This window comes from Serinus canaria, chromosome Z (assembly GCF_022539315.1).
Source record: "Serinus canaria isolate serCan28SL12 chromosome Z, serCan2020, whole genome shotgun sequence".
NCBI lineage: Eukaryota > Metazoa > Chordata > Aves > Passeriformes > Fringillidae > Serinus > Serinus canaria.
Window position 1 is genome coordinate 36,143,821 of NC_066343.1, and position 16,199 is coordinate 36,160,019.

At 38.5% G+C, this 16,199-nt stretch overlaps 1 protein-coding gene across 1 annotated transcript in view; it reads left to right on the forward strand.

Moving 5' to 3' along the window:
* CNTNAP4 (contactin associated protein family member 4) overlaps positions 1-16,199 on the forward strand; it is a 200,511-nt gene that overhangs the window by 25,834 nt on the left and 158,478 nt on the right. The window lies entirely within an intron of this gene.

Genomic DNA, 16,199 nt, shown 5'->3' on the forward strand with positions numbered 1-16,199 from the left:
TAATCTCAAGAAGGGAATAGAAGGAAATATGGGGAGAAAAATTAAATCTTTCTGAATCTGTAGGAAACGTGGAAGATGAGTTTGCCTGTAGGGAAGCATTCAAAAGGGAGCACCACAGCATGTTCATTAATGGAGGAGCTCTCCCCAGCTGGTGTTTTCTGTGACAAACAGTCCTGAAGAGGCAGCTATGGTTCATAAGGACTGAACAGCAAAGTAATTGAGCAAAAAATTGACAGGCCAAGAGAAATCAAAAAATATAGGTTGTTGTCTGATGTTATGGGCTTTCACTTTTCATTAGAAGAAATTTTCCAAAATCTCTCTTTATCTTCTTTCTTAATGAAAGTGAATTTAATGAGATTGAAAGTACCTGGATAAGACCAAGGTATTATCTGTCTATGCAGGTAGTTTGAAATGTTAGCTCTCAGAATAACTCTTCCAAAGCATGCAGAAGGTAATAGTGTGTGAATTCACTGTAGCTGAAGGGGCAAGTGGGAAAATGTCACCAAAAATGAAAGAGAAGTATGTTCCAGCAAAACATAATAATTGAGAATGCACTGTAGCATGCAGAGACATGCAATGAGGTGTGCATGCCTAAGCTTTAAGATTTGTGAGGAGTGTATAACATTTCTGATGTAAGTATCTATATTTTTTTTATTTTACCCTTATACAACATGATAAATAAATATGAAATTTATATGGCGATATTACCTCTGCTTAAAACTATTACCTATTTTTAAAATACTGCTAATTTTTATTTAAAAAATCAGTACAGTAAGTTTGCATGGGTATTCCTGTGAAATCAAAAATATTTTTAAATGTAATATGCTTTTATTGTTGATGTTGCTAATTCTTTTTTTTTTAGGTTTTCATTGTGTCTTTAATTGTACCAGATTTAATCATACATGCCGGTGAAGCTTACAGCCTATTACATTGTTGGTTATACATGATGATCCCAGGTGTCAGTTGATATCCCAGATATTACAAAAAATATAAGGTGTTCCTCCTTGTAGTCTGTTCATGTCCATGCATTTTAAAAGGGTTGTAATACCAGTATTCCTTATTGGCATTTTCAAGTTATAAAGTGGTTAAAAAACTTGTGAAAGGAGGTGAAAAGGAATTGTATTTGGACTTTGATGAAGTTGTAATGAAAGTTTATAGTGGCAGAAACCACCTTCATAAAGGTCTGGATATGATTTAAGAAGAAAACTTGTGTAACATCATGTAGGTTTGATCTGTTGTGGGACATCAGCTCAGGCTGTAGGATTCAGATTAATTCTTAAGCTTAAAAATTTAGTAATAATCAGAAGGAGTAAATGACATTAATTAAAAGTAATGATAAAACCACATATTTCAGTAATTCAGTCGTGAGGTATTGCTGGATAAAAGTTTGATTAAAAAATTGCCTCTGTGTTATTAATATAGGACATCTTAAATTCCATTAAAACTGGCTCAGTGCCAAGCTCGAAGTATGCAGGAGTAACTTAGGTGAGATCACTGGACTGAGCATTTTTTAGAAGGATGCCTGAGAGACAGGTACTTCATCTAGTCCTGTTTGTCAATAACATATTCTGGGATACAAATGCATGCTACTAATAATAAAATTACTTGGACGAAGAAACAGACTGTCTCCTCAACAAGTTTGCTGATGATACAAAAGTGGGACAAGGACCTATACAGGCTGGGAACTGACCTGCTGAAAAGCATCTCTGTGGAGAAGGACCTGGCAGTCCTGTTGGTCAACAAATTGACCATGAGCCAACAGTGTGCCCTTTGAGGCCAGGAGAGCCAGTGGGATCCTGGGGTACATGAGGAAGAGGGTTGCCAGCAGTTCATGGCAGGTGATCTTATTACTTGGCCTGGTGAGGCACAATTGGAGTGCTGTGTCCAGTTTGGGCCTCCCCAGAACAAGAGAGACATGGAGCTTCTGGAATAAGTCCAGCAGAGGGCTATTAAACTGTCTAGGGTACTGGAACATCTCTATTATGAGGTGTCCTGGATGTAGCTAAGACAGGATGAATTTTTGTCAGGAGTGGACATGGCCAGGACCCAGAAGTTGTTCTATACCACCTCATGTCATCTTTTGGGGATGGGAAAGGGATCCCTTCTGTGTCAGCTAGCCTGCAAGAGAGAGATTTTAGGTGTTGTCAGGGGTTTGCACAGAGGGTGAGCAATGTGAATCCTTCCTCTCTTTTCCTGTACACTTTATCATTAGTGTTGTACTTTTACTGTTCTTTATTTTGTTTCCAGAGCAGATTAGAATCAAATTTGATCTAATCATTTGATGGTTTAGATCAAGAGTTACTGGTCACAATTTGCTTGGTCCCTTCATGTGGTTGTGGTACCTTATCTGTATATATTCCTATATATGCGCTATGTGCTCCTTAGGATGTTCTTTTCCAGAGCAAGGAAAGGGATCACAATTGGTTTTTTACTGTACTGTGTGATACCAACTTGTGACATCAAAACATCAAGGGCAGTGAAGAAAATTTGGAAAGTGTATTCAGTGTTGCTGTGCTATCCTTAGCTTGGTTGTTACCTTTGGGAATCCATTAATAACTATACCCACTGGAAAGAGCAGGGGACCGGGAATTCCTGCAGCCTTTCACCCCCCTATCTTTTCTTCCTTCAAGCCTGTTACAACAGGTTTTGAGAATTTTGAATTTCCCTTTGGTGTTAAGGAAAGCGTGTTCCTGTTGCTAGGTCTGCAGGGTTTCCTGAGTGTGGTTCGCACCTCTGTTTGTGCCAACAAAGAAGTGACAAAAAAGATTTTTAGGAGGGTCTTTTCAGACATCTGGCCTTGAGGGTGGATGAGTGGCGCAGGAGGTGGAAGAAAATGGGCCAGCTTTTGTAAGACTATTCTGCCTCAGTGGTTCAGAAGTCCACCCCTGAAAAACTACAGGACCCTGATTAAGTGGCAGAATATCTGGAAGATAAATTCTGTGACAGCTCCAGAGAGGTGCAAAGTTACGCAACATGCTGGGCCATGGCTGCTACTTTCCAGGCACTGCTTGTTACTATACAGCACTCTGGGGGGGAGAAGAGGAAAGCAGAGCAACAGGCAACAAGGCCACTCAGACTGCAGCTGAACAAGAGGAAAAACCCATGCCAGCAGCAGTTGCCCCTATGGGAAAAAAAAATAATTCAAGAACAAATCCATTAGCTTAGTGAGGGATGAAGAAGCAGGGCTGTCAAAACAGGAGGAAGTGACAGAGCAAGAGGTAATCATCTGGTCTCTATTCTTGGGTTAGGTCAGAGATATATAAATAAATTTCACCTGCCAGTTGAATGGGCCCCATGTGCCCTGGCCACCCTGATGCTGGGATATGGCCCATGATATGAAGCTAGATGGTAGTGAAGCCCAGAAACTAGGATCCCTGTTCTGGGATGTAGGTGTTGACAAGGGCATTGGGAAGAGTACAGAAATTCTCAGCCTTTGGAGGTGACTCCTGTCAAGCATGAGAGAAGGGTATTCTCTCAAGGGTGATCAAATATTGCACTCAAAGTGTTGGAGCACAATGGAGAAAAGTAGCCAGTACTTGAGAGAATGAGCTGTGCTGGAGTTATCTATAAGGATTCAAATAACAAGCTGTAGATCTCTGTAGATCCATGTGAGAACCAGTGTACACAATTTATGTGGCAGAAGTTTGTACAGAGTGTGCCACTGTTGTAGACCATCCCATTAGCATTGGTATCGATGAAAGAAGAAGAAAAAACAGTGCTTCAGGTGACTACCTGACTCTCTCAAGGTAGTGAAGATCATCTTTTCTCCTCCCTGCCAAAATGTACGTTGTCTCTGGAAAGATTATCCAAGACTGCAGACAGACTCAAAAGACTCAAACAAATTAGAAGGAAGATGTCCCCTGTCCTGCCAGAATGGACCAGCATCTCTTCTACTGGGAGCAAGCATCCCATGCTTGTGAGAGAGAGGGTCCATGCCATGAGGTAACATAGGGTTTTACCCACATGATCACAGAGAGGACATGAGGAACTGGGATGGAAAACCCACCTCTGCACTAGTGGCAGGCGTATCTGAGTTTAAAGGAAGAACAGGTAGCACATGAAGTTCTGCAACCGTAAATGCCACTCCAGTTTCCAATGGGCAAATCCTCCCTCAGATAGGATAGAAGGGCTGGTGTTCCTTGTGGTCCTCTTGAAGGGATCTCAGTTTATATTTACAAGAGGTGAGCAATGACAGCCTTGGCCAGGACTAAAGGGACCCTGACTCCATCCAGGTAGGGGAAAGGGACAAATCTATTGGAAAAGGGACAGATCTATTGGACTGTGTGGATCCCATGCCCTGGCACATCAGACATGCAAGGTATAAAGCTTTAGTTGTGACCAGAGCACAATGTATCCTGATACCATCGAGACATGTAGGGGTAGAATCCATCTCTGTTTCTGGGGTGACAAGGGAATCCCAACGGCTGACTGCACTGGAAGCTGGAGTGAGCCTGGCTGGGAATGAATGGCAACAACACCCCACTGTGACTAGGCCAGAAGCTGCATGGATCCTTGGCATAGATTACTTCATGAGAGGGTTTTCAAGGACCCAAAGTCATTGGTAGGCTTTTGGGATAGCTGCTATGGAGACGGAGGAAATCAGACAGATGAATACCTTGCCTGGTCTCTCAGAGGACCCTTCTGCTGTGTGGCTGCTGAGGGTTGAAGAACAACAGGTACTGATCACTACCACATCACTGCACTGTCAGCAAAACTGCACCAGTGGGATTCTGTGGTCCCCAGCCATGAGATGATTTGTGAGCTGGAGACCCAGGGAGTGGTCAGCAAGCTTCCCTCACCCTTTAACAGCTCTATATGTCCAGTGTGTAAGTCCAATGGAGAATGGAAACTGACAGTGAACTGTCAGGGTCTGGATGAATTTGCTTTCACCTGGAGGGGCATGGAGTACACCTGGAACTGACTGCCAAGAACTGGAAACACAGCCATTTGCCATGGATTGATCCAGGCTGCACTGAAAAAGGGTGAGGCTTCAGACCAATTGCAGGACAGGGACAACATTACAGTGTGTAGCAACACAGCAGAGGAAGTTTTGAGGAAGAGGAGAAGACAATTAAAATTGTCCTGAGGGCTGGTTTTGCCATAAAAGAAAGTAAGGTGAAGGAACCTCCCCAGTAAATTCAGTCTTTTAGGAGTAAGCTGGTGACATGCTTTAGGAATCGTACTCACCAATTTAGTGTTCCTCCTGAAACTCTCCAAACAACACTTCTGCTCACTTGCTCCTTTCTGCCTTCCCTCTCCCCCTTGCAGCAGGCTGGAGAGTAGAATTGGAGGCACAAAAAGTAAACATCAGAGTTGAGATAAGAACAATTTACGAGAAGCAGCAATGAGATAAAGACATAAGCAACAACAGCAGCCACACTAACAACGGAGTGTACAAAAAATTAACTTTACTGCTCACCAAGGAAACCCCTGAAAACAGACAATACCCAAATGCCCCTTCTGCCATACTACCCCCAACTCCCGCTGGCACAGAACCAGTCACCCAAACCCCCTCCTTCCAGCATGAAACCAGAGTTACTCCACGTGTTGGTCCACCACACTTGCTCGATGGGAAGGAAGCCCTTCTCCCCTTCTGCGCCCTGTCAGGTTATTCTGTACCACCTCAGTCTACTGGGTACTGCAAAAATTAACCCTGTGCAGGACAGAACCTGGCAAGATGGACATCATCAGATTCCAGTGGATGTGGTCAAAATAGCAGCTCTGTCCCCCACAATGGGTGAAAAAGAAATTCAGTCTTTTGCGGGTGTTGTGGGGTTTGAGAGGATGCATATTCTAGATCACAGTCATAATTGTAAACCCTCTCTCTGATGTGACCTGGAAGAATGATTTTAATTGAAGTCCTGAAGAACAACAAGCTTTTGAACAGATTAAATGGGGAATTGTTCATAAAGTAGCCCGTGAGCCAGTCAGAGCAGGACAAGATACCAAAAATGTGCTCTACACTGCATTTGGAAAGAATTGTCCTTTCTGGAGACTAGCAAAAAGTATCCAGGGAAACTCAAGGATGACTCATGAGTTTCTGGAGTTGTGAATACAAAAGATATGAAGCCTGTTAAACCCGAAATGAAAAAGAAATAATGGCAGCTTATAAAGTGATTAGAATTGCTTCAGAAGTGATTGGCAATGAAGCACAGCTCCCCCTGGAAGCCTGAGTGCCAGTGCTGGGATGGATGTTCAAAGTCCCATCCACACATCATGACACTGATGTGATGTGAAGTGGGTTGTGCTGTTCACACAGTGAGCTCAAATAGGAAACCCCAATATTCCAGGGATCTTCGAAGTCATCACTAACTGGCCTGAAGGCAAAAATTTGGGACATCATCATCAGAGGAGGAGGGGAAGATGACATGTGCTGAGGAGACCACACAATATAATCAGCTACTGGAAAGTGAAAAGCAATACATGCTCTGAAATGATGGTTCTTGCCATCTTTAGGGGTATGTCAAAAATGGACGCCCTATGTGATGAGTCACAAAAGCTATTGAGGGACAGGGTGGATCAGGTCAGAGCTGAAAGCCTGGCTTTAGATGTTGCTGAATGTGGAAATGAAGAAGAGAAGTGGAGAAGTGGCCAGCACTCTACCTCTGCACTGACTTGTGGATAGTGTCAAATGCTCTGTGGAGGTGGCTGGAAGGAAGGAAAACCAGTTGGGAGTGCAGAGACAAACCCACCTGAGCTGCTGAACTGTGGCAGGATGTGACTGCCTGGATAGAGAAACTGGCTGTAGAAGTTCATCATGAGATGCAGATGTGCCCAAGAATTGGGCTGCTGAAGAACATCGCAACAATGGAAGAGTGGATCGAGCTGCCAAGATTAAAATGCCTCAAGAGGATCTGGACTGGCAACGCAAGGGTGAATTGTTTCTGACTCATTGGGCCCATGAAGCCTCAGGTCGTCAGGGAAGAGATGCAGCACCCAGATGGGCTTGTGTTCGAGGGGTGGACTTACCCATGGATGTCCATAACTGTGAAAGGTGCTGGGATCAAGCAGGCCAAGTAAAGCCTCTGTGGTATGGTAGGCAGTGGTCGCAGAATCACTGAATATTCAGAGTTGGAAGGGACTAGTAAGGATCACTGAGTCCAACTTGTAAATGAATGATCCATATAGGGATCAAATTCTCCAGCCTTGGCAGTGTTAGCACCATGCTCTAACCAGCTGACTCAGCTCAGATCAAAATACAAATAAGGGGAGGTTTGATTGCATCACACGCCTGAAGATCTACCAAGGCAAGGGTATGTGCTCACAATAGTGAAGACAGCCAGAGGATAGCTGGAGACATACCATGTGTTTTGTGGTACAGCATCTTGGGCCTTGATAAGCAAATTCCACAAATATGGTATATGAAAATAATTGATGAAAATTTGCTTTCAGCCCAGAGGATTGACTCCTGCTACCAGTTTTTCTGCTCGTACCTTTCCTTCAAGAAAAAGCTGCAAATGCTGACTGTTCAAAGCATGCCTACAAAGTGATACAGGGTGTGAAAATAGGGCTTGCTGGATAAGACTGAAAAATTGTGTTTTATTTAAGAATTCTTGAGGTAATTTTATCACCATTGGTATAAACTTTCACTTGAAATAGTACAAGTGATAGTGAAGAAAGGAGATTATTTCTTTTGTATGGAGAGAAGATAGCAAGATCCAAAGGTTTACAGCTGAAGGTAAACTTTAAATCTTGAATTAAAAATCTTAGATCTTGAAAAAAGATGTTATTCCCTAGCAGAAAAGATACTTAAATTTATAAATGGAATTTACAACAGTGAATACTGTTACACAGTGTGTGTAAGTATTAATTACTGGGACAGTTTTTACAGTCTGTAAGAGGAGTCAGTTTGGTATATTGACCCTTTTAATCCTGAAATGATGAAGTGCATGCACTTTTTTCCTCTTTTCCTACACTGTGATAACAAGGATTTTATTTGTACTGCCCTCAGCGTTCTTGGGCCTCTTGAGTTTCATTGCTTGTCAGATACTTTTAAGCAGAGCAGAACTAGCCCATGCTTTTGGAAGTAAGTAAGTGATGTGAGGAGCCTGTTGCCAGAGTCATGGATTAAATGGGGAGGGGGGGTTGGAATTGTTTTTTTAAGGCATTGAATTTCATTGACATTTCCCTGTGAAATCTTACTTTTTTTTTTTCCTCCTCTTTTTGAAGAGGAGAACTGTTCTTTTTATTTTTAAGAATGGGAAGTTTGTTGCTTGGGTGAAGTGTAATCTAAGTGAAGCCCTCCACCTCTGAGCAAAGTTTGATGTAATTAAATCACGGTCAAATCTTTCATCGTAGCAAACAAACAGTTTATTCCCTCTATCGCGTGAATTCTCTCTGCACCTGCTGGTTTATGAAAAAGCAAAAAGATTTCAGTGTACTTCTGGCAGCAAGGCATGTGAAATATCCTCTCTTGTGGTAAGGAGGCTTTTATTGATCTCGAGAAACATGTATATGTTGTCTGATTATGTTATTCTGGATGAAAAGAATTTATTTCTAATAAAATATTCCAAATCTAAGAAACATTATGGCATAGCACTAAGATGGTGAAAATTTAATCAGCCAGCAAGAATTTAAAGACATAGCTCATGAGAATGAACATTTCATGGTGCTACAAAATTCGTTTTCATATATTGCACAATGACATGGGAAAAAATGGATGCTGATGGTAAAGTTTCTGTGCTTTTGATCTATATGAAATATTTTAATTAAAAATTGTAATTATTTTTTTCTACTCCCTTACAATATATGTATTCATTTTCATTTTCTCTAGAAACCTTGGTTTTCCTACTACGCGTGCTTGGGAAACTTCAACTGACATTATAAAGTGCATTAGTCTTTAATAGCTTTTCCCAGAAAAAAACTCAGTTTGACTTACTGAATTAAATTATTTACCCAGAAGATCATGCTTACTAACATTTAATTTATTACTATCTTTTTATAATAGAAGTTTTTTTCAACCTGTAGTCCAAGTTGCTAAGATCCCCACCAAAGCTCAATGAAAATGCATGATATTTCAGAAATAAGAAATATTAATTAAATATTTTTTTGAGTTTATACAACCAAATAAGGTCCATAAGAACCTACAAAACTCAGATTCTTTGATGTTTTGGAAAGTGTTTATCCTAATTTTACCATTCTGACTCTTTTTTAGAAGTAGGCCTTTAAGTCAAAAGACAAAACTTTTCCATCTAGTAGAAGCCCTTCTACTTGATTTACTGTAGGATACATCCTGAAGAGGTTGATCTTGAAGTGTTACTGAATCATATTTGCTTAATTAATAAATTTTGTCTTATTTCTTCAAAGTTAATAAGATCCTGACTGGAAGTCATCCCTTTTCCCCATCACCGCTCAGGTCTAATTTGTCCTAGTCTAATGTTTTATTGGAGTTTATGCTTTTTCACTACTGAATTCACAAATAAAAAATGTAATTGGAATCAATGAAAAAATGCAGTCTTTATATAATCACCTTGGAACTTACAAGAACTTTTCTGGTTTCAAATGGTAGTAGGAATTAGGAGTTAAGTTTTAGTGACAGTACTTGCCTTGCATTGAATCATTGTCTGAAGGTTTCTGGAAAAGACCAATAGAATCAGGAGTGAATTAATTTGCTTGTCTTTAGTGCCAGTTAGTAGTAGTAGAGTTTCTGACTTGTGGCTGGTTTCTGAGTACTAAGAACAAGGTAGTCTTTCATTTCACCTGCTCATGGATTTTCAGAACTCTTCGGGATTTTCATGCTCCCTTTTTCTAATATATGGAACAAAAGTATCGTGTAATCAGATAAAAACAAAGTAAAAATAAACAAAAACCTAAGGAAAACATAATTTTCAGCTATATAACAACCATGCCAGCAACTGAAGATATATTGCAAGGTGGGAATCTTTGCAAGTGTCTGTAGGGAAACATTTTTTTTAATCCCTTCCATTCCTGTATAATTAAATTCTGATCTATATTACTACAGTGTTTATCCTATTCTCTGTGTTCAGTCACAAAAAGTCTTTTATGTCCCCGGAGAGCAACAAGGTTGTCTGTGAACACAGAGGAAATTTGGCTTTTTGTACTCACTAGCTGTTCTTGATTTCTTGTTGGCATGAAATAGCTGCAGTTGTGAAAAGGGATAGCTCCTTGAAAGGAAGAAAATACAGCATTTCATGTATTTTGTTAAAGTCACATGCCTCATGTGAATATAAAAGGAAGAATTGACTGCTAATTGTCAGAATTCTGTGCTGAATTTGTGTTAGCTGCTGTCTGGAAAAGATGATCAGAAGACTGGAAGACTTTTTTTCAAGTTCAAGAAAATAATCAGCCCTGCCATGTGGGTTATCTCCTTGATAAAGTCTTTACATTTCCAGAGAAGCTGTTTCAAAATCCTAAAACCTTCTTTTTTTATCTAGGGCAGTCAGCTCTCTCTCCCTGCCTTCTCTCTCCAGTGCCTCTGAGAAATAAGTGAAACCTATTAATGAAAACTTGTGTTTAAATAAAAAACAGATTAAGAAAACCAGCTTGAGCTGCTCACAAGTAAAATTTCAGCTTGAAAGTTAACATCTTTCAAATAAGCAAACAGCAGAAACCTTAGTGAAGTAAGGCATTATGAACTCATTTGGCTACTACATGCAGTTGAAATGTAGTTATGTGGAAATTCCTAATGTGTTCCATAAACTGAGTGGAAGAATGGAAAACCCTGGTGGCTATCAAAAGGCTTGAATGAAACGTTGCAACTTTCCTAGTGAGCTGTTTTTAAGCTGCTAGCTACAAATAGCCAGCAGTAGACCTGAGATAAAGAAGTTCTGAGGCTCTCTGATCAAGGATAATTTATCTCTGTCCAGGAGGCAAATGCAAGGATAAGCATATAGCAGCAGCAGGAGTCATGACGGGCTGGGTTCATCTTAAGTGACATTGCAGACTGTGTAGCTAGAAGGCCTGAAACTGTGGAGGTCTAATGGTCTGTAAATCTGTCGACTTCTCATTTCTCTTATTGATGAAGATTTCAGTAAGATTGGGACCAACACAATGGTAAATACCTCCCAGGAAAACAGGGAGAGGGGAAATCTCTTTTTAGCTGTTCCATAGGAATCTCATTAAATTCAGTGAATCTCTTGGAACTAATTACAAGCCTGCACACTGACCAAAGACTAAATTACCAGAATTAACATACCTAAAAATTCTATTAGGTAAAATGACATAGGTGCTCACTCCTGGGGAAAATAAAGTCTCTTTTGTTGAAAAGAGTAGACAGACTAGAGAATATTTGGTCTTCACAGTGATGGGAAAAGAAGCTTTGAAGTGCACATGACAGAACCAAAGATTTAGTAAATACCTGTTGGAGGGCAGGTCTTGTGGCATCTTTTTTTTAGGTTTTGGCAAGCACTAGTCTTGTTGCTACAGTATGACATGTGCTTTATTGTTATGAAACTCATTCCTTTTCATGAGGTTTTTCATCATAGACCTAAATTTATTAAAAATTGATAGCAAAGTTGATTCTTCTTAGGACTTACCTACATGGTAAAGATGAACACTATCACACTTCTGAGAGACTCCCAGAGCTGTTGCCTCTTCTATTCTCTTCCACTGTGACTGCTTTTCTAGTTGTTTTAAGCTGTTCTACTTGTCTGATGATTAGGTATTTAGTTTTCCCTACTGAAGAATTTGATAGGTTTCTAGGGAAGTCAAACATCATAATTTTTTTTTCCTTCTATGCTACTTCTGTCTTGCCTTATGAGAAGTTTAATAGTTAATTAAGGAGTTGGTTGTTCTTGTAGGTTGAGGGGGTTTTGGAGTAAACTGAATTTTAAGGAAAAAATAGGTGCATGCAACATTATAATAGCTGAAAATAATTTCATTAACAGGGAAAATAAGTGAAATTGCAATATGTTAATTAGTGTATGCATTTTGGTTGGGATGTTTCAGTTTGAACTAAGATATATCATGAGTAAAGTCAATGTGACAATGTAATTAATGCATGTACTTTTTAGATAGTTATGAACAGAATATAATTTTTCACATTAACTTGTAGTAGCTAGGCGTGTTGACATTTGCTTATTTAGAGTAAATTTGCACTCAAATTGAAAAGCACTAAAATCTGTTAGTCATTATTGTGGACCAGGCTGATAATGCAGACAAAGAAGTTGTTCTATTCAAAGTAAAATCAGTGCCATATCTTTTTGAAGTTTTCACAAAAAGAGGAAGTTTATGCCTGTAAATGAAATCAGTTTTTTTTCACTACATGGAAATTAAAATATACACCTATGCGTTCTGAATAAATAAATCTCAGATTGTCCCAGTATTCAGCTATTTTTATTACAATTTTTATTTCAGCAAGCAGCTGCTTTGGTGGAAGAAACAAAATTTATTTGTTCAACCATAATGTTATAAACATAATCATGATAACTGGAAATATTGTTATTGTAACTGTTATTATTATAGGATGATATCCTATTTGAACTCCTTTGTTGTAGTTCATATGGCATGATCTATGTAATTTATAGTACCTGTGTATTAAAAATTTCTTGGCTTACTCTGATTATGCATAACAGTCATCATTTGGAGCTGGAAGAGAAATGATAGGCATACTTTATTCATGCATCACTTAAGAGTTTTATTCCTTTAAAATGCCTCAGTTGCTTTATAAATTTGATTAAACTCACACTGGAATTATGGTTTGTAAAAAGGCATGCCTTATATAACTTGAATAACTTTTCTTGAATAACAGATTATATGTATTTTGTTTATATATTTTTTCTTTCACTAAACATTATTTGTCACCAGATTTTTGTGCATATTAAAGAAACCTAGGACTTCTTTATGCTTTTGGTATTCTTATGTATTGTTTAAAAATATGTATATTTATCAAAAAATGTAATTAATGCTATATGATGGACAACTTTTAACTAAAATTCCTTGTTTTAAATCTCATGTTAGAATTGTCTGCTTAAGTATTCCTTTAGCATAGAAGAAGCTCTGTGAAGTGTCACTAGTAAGCCCTACATTGCCTTCAGCATTGAGATGTGTTCTGTTGAACAGTGGAAAGCTGTCCAAGAGAAAGGAAAAGTCACTGTAAGCATGTGAGACAGCACTGAATTCAAACAGTGTTTCCATCGTGTGGAATATCTTCCAATGCAAATGAAAGAATACAGAATTGTCACCCTGTAGAGACTATTCTTTCATTTGTTTTTATTTACATTGAGAAGCAAGTTCATACTGACCATCTGGTTCTTGACAATTTCTACAAAGTGCTTTGATTTCACTCTGGAATTCATACTAAATTTTGAGTTAAATTGCACTGTGGAAGTTTCCACAAGAATATGTTTTAAGCTACATGTGCTAAGCAATGAAGCAGAAGTTCATATGAAGTCATTTTCCTGAAATAAAGCATAGTGGCTGTTGTAAAATAAATGTATAATTATTTGGTGTATATCTATTTGTGACAAATTGCTCATTTCTCATATTGTGCAAAAGGCAAAAAGCCATATCATGGACTGTTGGATTTTGGATAATACCTCTTTCTAATATTCAAAATTTTATGTGCCTTTCTATTGTAAATCAAGTTTGACATAAACTGTTATATGATAAATGCTAAGTGCTCACAGAATTCTTCTGGGAATATCTCAAAGCAATATGTGTGTTTCACAAATACACATGTATTAGACCATCTGGGTAGAATAATTCAGTACCATTGATTCCTTTCCAACCTGTACATTAAAAGAAAAAAGGTGAAAAATGTATTTGGCAGAAGCTAACATTACAAAGGCAGATGTATCATCCATCCAGCGGAAATGTATCTTTTTTTTGGTTTATTTTGAATTGAAATTTGTGAAGAGTTATACCCAGGGGTGATTTAAAAGTAGTGTGCCTGCTGTTGTTTATCTACTGGTGCTTCTGTGTATTAATGGCATGCTCTCATTCCTGATGATTCATTTCATAACACATGCCACCTCTCACCAGAAGATCAATATTTGAAGAGGCATTTGAGAGAGATGAGACATTCTGCTGCAAGTAGCTCTGCTATTTTGAGCACAGAGAGGACATGGACCTGTGGAGCAGGTCCAGATGAAGGCTGAAAAAATGTTCAGGAGGATGGAGCAGAAGCTCTCCTGTAAGGAAAGGCTGAGAGAGTTGGGATCGTTCAGTCTGGAGAAAAGAAGCTGCCACTGAGACCTTATTGTGGCCATTTCAGTAATTGATAAGAAAGTCTGTAGCAATAGAACAAGAAAATATTGTTTTCAAACAAAAGAGGGTAGATTTAGATGAGTTACAAGAAAGAAATTTTTTATGATGGGGGTAGTAAAACACTGGGGCTGTTTGCCCAGACATGCTGTAGATGCTTCACCCTCAGAAACATAATAGATGAGGTTGGATGGGGTTCTGGGCAGTCTAGTCTAGTGCAGGTGTCCTAGCTTATGGCAGGGGTTTGGACTCGATGACCTTTAAAGGTCCTTTCCATCTCAAGCTGTTCTGTGATTCTGTGAGTCCGTGATTGTGTATCATGCAGATAGATTTGAGTGAAAATGCCTTTTATTTTCTCCTCTTAATATTCATCTTGGTATCTAGACTTACAATGTAGTCTTTGGCTACATTGAAAAGGGATCAGTGACACTTGAAGTGTTCCCTTGAATCAGCAGTGGAAGTAGCTCTCTGTGTGAAGCACAGCATCACCATATTCTTCTCTTTCTAATGCAATTTATGACTAATAAGTTCTTTCTATTTTCTGTGCTGTATAGAAATCTTTCACTAATGAGATCCTTTTCTAAGACTTGCCAGTGCAATGCACTTACTCTTAGGACCTTTTTTTTTTTTCTTTTTTGTGCTTACCAGTTGGACAATTTGTCACAAATAGTACAGCTTCTTTCACCATTATAAATCTAATCTGTGGAGAATGAAGTGAAAAAATGAGTTTGTAGTTAGACACTAAAGACTAGTGTCTAAATTTTTTCCTTTTTTATTGTGCTAATCTTGAACAGGAAATAAATTTCTGAAACTAAGAATAATTTTATTTCTTTTTTTCATGAGGGAAGTACTCTGATCGTGGTAGAATATGGCATATCTGACTTTATCAAGAGCAATCATTAAAACCTATTGTTGTTGGGAATGGATATTATTTATAGAATTGAGGAGAGAACTTCTAACTCTTAACAGTCAAGGCCTCTACTAGGCTTTTCCTTTAGAAAGGGTTTTCCTCAAATAATTAAATTAAACAACATCAAAACCAAAATTTTTGAATGTGATCAAAAATCCCCTTGGGACATTCATATTAAAGTCTGCGGTTAATTAGAACTATCTGTAATTACTTAGCAGAAACACTTAATTATTAATTAGGTAAGGAAAAGATTTTGTATTCATTAATATTTATGGGTTTTGACTGTGAATCCTGGTAGACAAATAGAAGGAGTGGAAGAAGAAGAATTCACCTATGACTTGTCAGTTGTTAGTTGCATCCAAAGAATGTGATTGTCCTGAAAAGAAACACTTCATAAAGACTAAAATTTGACATAATTTCCTCTTTCTCTAAAGAACTGATGCCAGCCCCAGTATAGTTAGGGAAGGACTTGCTGCACTTGAGTTTTTTGAAGTTAATTTTCTTTCAGCTGGACTAGATCAGATATTGATTCTCAATTGATGCATTTGAAATTTAAATGGAGAATGAATGTATATCCTGTATAGTAATTCAGCTGGAGAGGCATTTAAAGCTAGAGTATTGATTAGTGTTTGCTTGTTTGTGCACAATTGATTGTGAACTGCGATTAACTCTTCTTTTTCTGAAATGCTCAGGTTTTATTCTGTATTATGTTAGGGCTTGCATACTAATATTTGTGAGATAATGATTATTTTGCTGTGTCTGTATCAAATGCATACACCATTTGCAAAGCAAAAATTGTCCATTCAGTCATGTTTACTGTGCTTAAAAGGAATGAGATTACTTTTTAATTTAATTTCATTCAGTTTGCTTGGCTTTATTTTGTTTGGTTTTTTTTTTTTAATAGAAACAACTGTATTAAAAGTGATTGCACATTATAAGTGATTGTAAAGACCTGTGCTGGCATCAGGTCAGAAGTAAATAAAATACACGTGGCGAGGTTGTAGGTTGGTGATGCAACAGGGAATTGAATGTGTCACTTGATGTTTGTGTAAATCGTAATGAGCGACAGTGAACCATTCCTCAGTATGATCTCAGAAGTTAAGTCAGAAGTGGGTGAAACCTGCTG